Here is a 7,141-nt window from a genome sequence, read left to right as displayed (position 1 = left end):
AGCTTTTCTTCATAGGATTGCATTAAAGCATCAACGATATGTTTGGTAAAAGCTTTATTTTGACTATAAGCATGCGGAGAATTTAGCACGGATTGCAACAAGGAAATACAATCTATTAAAGAACAATTATCATAATTAAATTCCTTGAAATCCAAAATAGTGGGTTCATTGCTATGTAAAGTTTTGACCTCTTCAATCCCACTTTTACCTATTTTTGCATCAAGATCTAAAAACTCCGAATCATTGGGACGCCTTTTAACTAAAGTTGACTCATCTCCAGTCCCATTGTTATCAAGATTCATATTGCAAAGCAAAGATTTAATAGGAGACACATCAATCACTTTTAGATCTTCATCCTTATTACCTTCTAAATCTTCCGGTTTAGCGGCCATCTTATTGACTAAGGCGGCCTGCTTATCCGAAATTTGGGCTATTAATTTTTCAAGATGAGCAAACTGAGATCTCAAGCCATAAAATTCCTTAGACATATCATCAAGCTCTTTATTTATGTACTCCATAAAGCTTTTTTGTTCTTTAAGCTCTATTCTAAAGAAACTATTATGCTCAAATTGCAAAGTCATAAAGCTTCTGACGTTGTTTTCAATTTCTTCCAACCTTTTAAGGTAAGGATCAACGTTTTTAGGCAGGGTCATTAGGGCAAACAGGCAACAAGAAGCAAGCGAAGAGAGATGAACGGAAAAAGAGGGCGAATAAAACGGCAAGGGTGAAGTGGGGGAGAGGAAAACGAGAGGCAAATGGCAAATAATGTAATGCGAGGGATAAGAGTTTGTGATGGGTATTTGGTATGTCTTGACTTGTGCGTAGACTCCCCGGCAACGGCGCCAGAAATCCTTCTTGCTACCTCTTGAGCATGCGTTGGTTTTCCCTTGAAGAGGAAAGGGTGATGCAGCAAAGTAGCGTAAGTATTTCCCTCAGTTTTTGAGAACCAAGGTATCAATCCAGTAGGAGGCCACACGCAAGTCCCTCGTACCTACACAAACAAATAAGAACCTTGCAACCAACGCGATAAAGGGGTTGTCAATCCCTTCACGGCCACTTGCAAAAGTGAGATCTGATAGAGATGATAAGATAATATTTTTGGTATTTTTATGATAAAGATTAAAAGTAAAGATTGCAAAGTAAAATAGATTGGAAACTTATATGATGGAAAATAGACTCGGGGGCCATATGTTTCACTAGTGGCTTCTCTCAAGATAGCATAAGTATTACGGTGGGTGAACAAATTACTGTCGAGAAATTGATAGAAAAGTGCATAATTATGAGAATATCTAGGCATGATCATGTATATAGGCATCACGTCCGCGACAAGTAGACCGAAACGATTCTGCATCTACTACTATTACTCCACACATCGACCGCTATCCAGCATGCATCTAGAGTATTAAGTTCATAAGAACAGAGTAATGCATTAGGCAAGATGACATGATGTAGAGAGATAAACTCAAGCAATATGATATAAACCCCATCTTTTTATCCTCGATGGCAACAATACAATACGTGTCGTTTCCCCTACTTTCACTGGGATCGAGCAACGCAAGATTGAACCCAAAGCTAAGCACTTCTCCCATTGCAAGAAAGGTCAATCTAGTGGGCCAAACCAAACTGATAATTCGAAGAGACTTGCAAAGATAACAAATCATACATAAAAGAATTCAGAGGAGATTCAAATACTGTTCATGGATAATCTTGATCATAAACCCACAATTCATCGGATCTAGACAAACACACCGCAACAAAGAGTTACATCGAATTGATCTCCAAGAAGATCAAGGATAACTTTGTATTGAGATCCAAAGAGAGAGAAGAAGCCATCTAGCTAGTAACTATGGACCCTAAGGTCTGAGGTAAACTACTCACACATCATCGGAGAGGCTATGGTGTTGATGTAGAAGCTCTCCATGATCGATTCCCCCTCCGGCGGAGCACCGGAAAAGCCCCAAGATGGGATCTCACGGGTACAGAAGGTTGCGGCGGTGGAAATAGGGTTTCATGATGCTCCTCGATGGTTTCGGGGTATATGGGTATATATAGGAGGAAGAAGTAGGTCGGTGGAGCTGCGAGGGGCCCACGAGGGTGGGGGGCGCGCCTCCCTGCCTCGTGGCCTCCTCGCTTATTTCTTGATGTCCACTCCAAGTCCTATGGATCACGTTTGTTCAAAAAATAACTCTCCCGAAAGTTTCATTCCGTTTGGACTCTGTTTGATATTCCTTTTCTGCGAAACACAGAAATAGGCAAAAAAAACAACAATTTGCACTGGGCCTTCGGTTAATAGGTTAGTCCCAAAAATAATATAAAAGTGCTTAGTAAAGGCCATTAAACATCCAAAACAGATAATATAATAGCATGGAACAATAAAAAATTATAGATACGTTGGAGACGTATCATTTAGTCCCACATTGCCTAGCCTTTGACCCCTAAACCTCTTTTCCAGCTATAAATATAGGCCCATAGAGCCTCCAAAAATCATCCAATTCGGGTTAAATCAATATTTTGGTTTGACTAGATTCACTAAAGAAAAATATATTTCTCCTCTCCGGTGGGACTTCTGGAAGTTGTCTCCTCTCTACGAAGTCATATTTTCTCTAGGTATCTTTCTTCATATTTTTTATACTTCAATAGCTTATTATTTTTAGACTAGTGTACGATAGAATAATTAGATTATCAATTAGTCTATGTATTTATACATTAGACCTAGAATTCTTTTAGCCGTAACTCTTTTACTTTCGTAAAACAGCTTGACCCTGATCTTTCAAATAGCCATAACTTTTTACTCGTTTATCCAAATTAGATGAAACCAGCGCCTACATTTTCGTCTTGATTCCACCTATTTAGTGAGTCTATCAAATAAACTTTTTGGAACTTTCAAATTTCGAAATTTGATCACATTCATATTCAAACTTCTTTTGTTCATAACTCGAGTTTTATAACTCTGTTTTAATTGATTCTTTTTGCAAATCGAAGCTCTTGACCTAAACTTTCTGATAAGACCAAATCCACCTAATTTTGGTACTGTTAGAAATTGTTTTCTATTGCAAGAGTTAATTGCTTGTTTTCAAAGTTTTTCGAGATATTTTCTTTGATTCTTTTGCACGAGTGCTTATGTATGCAATTGCTTGCTCACGATAGATTGAACGGAGTGTGACGAGTAGAACTATCAGGAGTTATAAGTACGAATCATCTTCATCAACAGTACAAGGCAAGTTCACACTTTGATCATACTTTTCATACCCAGTTTTTATGCATTAGTTTCAACCCTCAAACATTGCATGAGTAGGATTGATAACATTTGGGTATTGGGAAGTAGTTGATGAGGTAGGAACCTATTGTCTTGCATTCAAACCCAGGGTATTACTACATTATGCTTACTGCTATGCTATGCTCGTAGACGTGCTTTGGTTTTGAGAGAATTCATGAAAGATGTGAGAGTTATTGTTAACTAAGGTTTAACTTAAGGTGGCTACTTTAATACACATCTGGGTGGATTGGTTGGGCACCCTGGGGATACCAGTGGATTGCCCGAACACCTGGGGAATCCAGTGTTGTCCAAGGAGATCCCGGGGTACCCGTGTGATCATCCTATGGTTCGCCACCCAGGCTCAAAGGGATCATAAGATTATTCATGCTAGAAACTTCCGTGTGCAGCCACAAGCCATTATGGGCTCTGGTATAGTTGAGTAAGTTGTGGGAAACCTTTCCATGATGGGCTAGCATATGTAGGGGATTGTAGGTGTACCGGCCTATCTATCGGTTAAGGGGACCTCTTTGGAAAGACTGTGTCTCGATCATTCGTTTCTCAAACATGATGCAGTGCGAGAAATATAGCGGAGGAGATCGAGTCTTGTGGGGAAAAGTGCGCAAACCTCTGCAGAGTGTACAAACTAATCATGATTAGCCGTGTCCCCAGTTATGGACATCTTGAGTATCTAGTACTTGAATTATTTGATTGATCTCATCACTCTTTTTAATTAATAATTTGTTGGGTTAATAAGGTTAATTTGGGATTGAGTTGGGGTTACCTTCTCAATAATTTTCAACAAACTTTGTAGTTAAATAAAATTTATTCCTTTGTTGTAGGAAAAAATGGCTTTATGCAAAAATTAAACTTAGAGCCTCCACCAGCCAAATATGCATGTAGTGACAGCCATTATTCAGCATTGCTCTATAGTGTGAAATTGCCAATACATTCAATGTACTGACCTACATGGCTGCAACGTCTCATGTTGCAGGAATATTATGACGAGTAAGTGATACGTTAGGTTTACAATGTCTACGCTCAACTTTGCCGTTGGTGTTGATGGGAATCCACAAACTTGTTGTTACTTCCGCTATTTGGATTGCGGTAATAGTATTTACGTTACTTTATACATGTGATTTACCTCTGTTATAAATCCTTGAGTACTGTGTGTGTCAACATACCGATCCAGGGATGACACTTAAGCACAGAGACTTGACCGTCTAAGGTCGGGTCGCTACAGACAGCCAGGGCACCATGCTAGATAATGCACTCTGAACCAGAACCAGTTGGCACTTCCTTCCACTGGTCGTCGTAATGGCCATGGCAACAACAATAATACCAGGCTACCTGCATTCGGTCATGGTCATGCCAACCATGTTGATGCTGCAGAAGCTTAGGAGGAACCGAACATCATGATGGGTATCCTTCCTGTTAATTCAGTACCCGCTTCTGTTCTTTTCGATATAGGAGCATCACATTCCTTTATATCTGAAGCATTTGCATTCACGCATGACATAGCTTGTGAGAGGATGCCTTCCCCACTAGTTATAAGTACCCGAGGAACAAACTGTCATGCCACTAATGTGACTGCTAATGTCTCCATTAAGATTGAAGGACTAGAGTTCCTTGCCTCTCCCATCGTTCTCCCGTCTTTGGACTCGATGTCATCCTTGGTATGGATTGGCTGAAAGATCATTGTGTTTTGATCCACTGTGCCGCTAAAACAGTACAACTCTTACACCCCTCCGACAACATAGTGAGCTACTCAGCTCGAAAGATCCAAAATGTCGAAGCCCAGATATATGCGTTGAATGCTTTGAATGCATCACCACTTGTTAGGGCATATTTCTCCCTAAGTGGTTTTGGTGATTGATGACAATGTGTTCGCGGCTAATCATGTGCATTGAGCATTTCAGACTATCAAGCATATGGCACAAGACGATTCGTGCCCCTCGGAATTTCAAAGTGAAGGCGGTTTTCTTTCCTGCGTTTCTTTTTCGGTAGACTTGAGTCATAGGGAAAACCGTACTATCAAGAGGGGTCCGCTTCGGAAAGGTTTGGGTGGAATCATCACGTACACACTCATATTGCACCCATCGCCACTTTCTGCTTCCTTGGAGTTATCCATCTATCTTGCTGAAGAAATGGTGGAGAGCTGCAAGCCATAGTGCCGTGGGCAGCAGCGGTAGTCCCACTTGTAAGCAGTAGTATCGCTGCTAGTTCCGCTCGTACTACTTCTCATGGCTGTGGTCTTGACTTTTCGTGTGGGGTTCTACGGTAGTACCTCCGCGTCTCTACCGTGCTACCTTATTGACCCTGGAGTACGAGCAGAAGTAGGAGCGGTAGTACCGCCCCTACCACCGCTGCTACTACCGCCCAGTGCTTTGTTCTCCCCTATTTCTTCTTTCTCCTTGGCTTCCTGTATGAAGCGGTAGTACTGCTTGTGTGCGGGCTAAGGAGAGCATAACGGTTGAATTTGTTCCCCACTATAAAAGGGGGTCTTCTTCTCTAAGAAGACTCACCTCTTCCTCCCCCAAACTCCATTGTTGCTCCAAAGCTCATTTTCGCTCGATCTCTCTCCCTAGCCAATCAAACTTGTTTATTTTTTAGGGATTGGTTGAGAAGGCCCCGATCTACACTTCCACCAAGAGAAATTTGATTCCCCCCACCAATCCCTTGCGGATCTTGTTACTCATGGGTGTTTGAGCACCCTAGACGGTTGGGGTCACCTCGGAGCCACATTCCACTATGGTGAAGCTTCGTGGTGTTGTTGGGAGCCTTCAATTAAGTTCTGCAGATTGGCCCAACCTTGTTTTTAAAGGTTTGGTCACCTCCTTCAAGGGCACCACTAGCGGAATCACGACATTTCGCATTGTGTGAGGGCGTGAGGAGAATACAGTGGCCCTAGTGGCTTCTTGCGGAGCATTGTGCCTCCACACCGCTCCAACGGAGACGTACTTCCCCTCAAAGGGAAGGAACTTCGGTAACACATCCTCGTCTCCACCGGCTCCACTTGTGGTTATTTCTTACCTTTACTTTATGTAGGCTTTACTTGTGTTTTATCTCTTGCTTGCTTGTGTTTCTTGTGTTGCTTGCATCATATAGGCTGCTCACCTAGTCGCATATCTAGACGACCTATTTGTTGCAAACCCTAATTTATTAAAAAAAGAAAAAAATTGGTAGTTGCCTATTCACCCCCCCTCTAGTCAACCATATCGATCATTTAAATTGGTATCAGAGCCTCGTCTCTTTACTAAGGGTTTCATCACCCTTAGAGTATGGTTGACACCAGGGAGGAAGTGCCCGAGGCCGTGGAGTTGACTTCGATCACACGAGGCGACTTAAATGAAGCTATGGCTTCACTTAAGACGTCTATGACGATCGAGGTCAAGTCTATGCTTAAAGAATTGCTTGAGGGGTTGAAAGCTACTCCCAATACTTTGCTTGTGATTAATCCCACCATACCGGAGTCAGAGGCCAATTCCGGCAAGGAAGCGGCTAAAGGTACTCAAACTTCTTCCCCTCATAATAAGAATGGGACGGGAACCTTTGCCTCGGTCCCCCTCCCCCGGTCTATGGAGGACCGGTCCCTACACCTCATATTAACAACCTTGGTCCTCCTCCTATGCTTGTAAAGGGTGATTTTTCTAATTGGGTTTTTCGCATCAAGTCTCATTTGAATCACAACTCAACAAATATTTGGAGAATCATCGAGCAAGGATTCTACCCGCATGATCCAAACAATTTCACCCCAAGAGAAGAGGCGGACAATCAATACAATCACTCTACTTTGTTCATTCTTCAAGCCGTGGTTCCTCCCAAAGATCTATCTCACTTGCATCCATTCACTCGTGCAAAGGATTGTTGGGAACACATCATATCCTT

This window comes from Aegilops tauschii, chromosome 1 (genome assembly GCF_002575655.3).
Source record: "Aegilops tauschii subsp. strangulata cultivar AL8/78 chromosome 1, Aet v6.0, whole genome shotgun sequence".
In the NCBI taxonomy this organism is placed as follows: domain Eukaryota; kingdom Viridiplantae; phylum Streptophyta; class Magnoliopsida; order Poales; family Poaceae; genus Aegilops; species Aegilops tauschii.
This window is presented reverse-complemented; position numbering follows the sequence as displayed.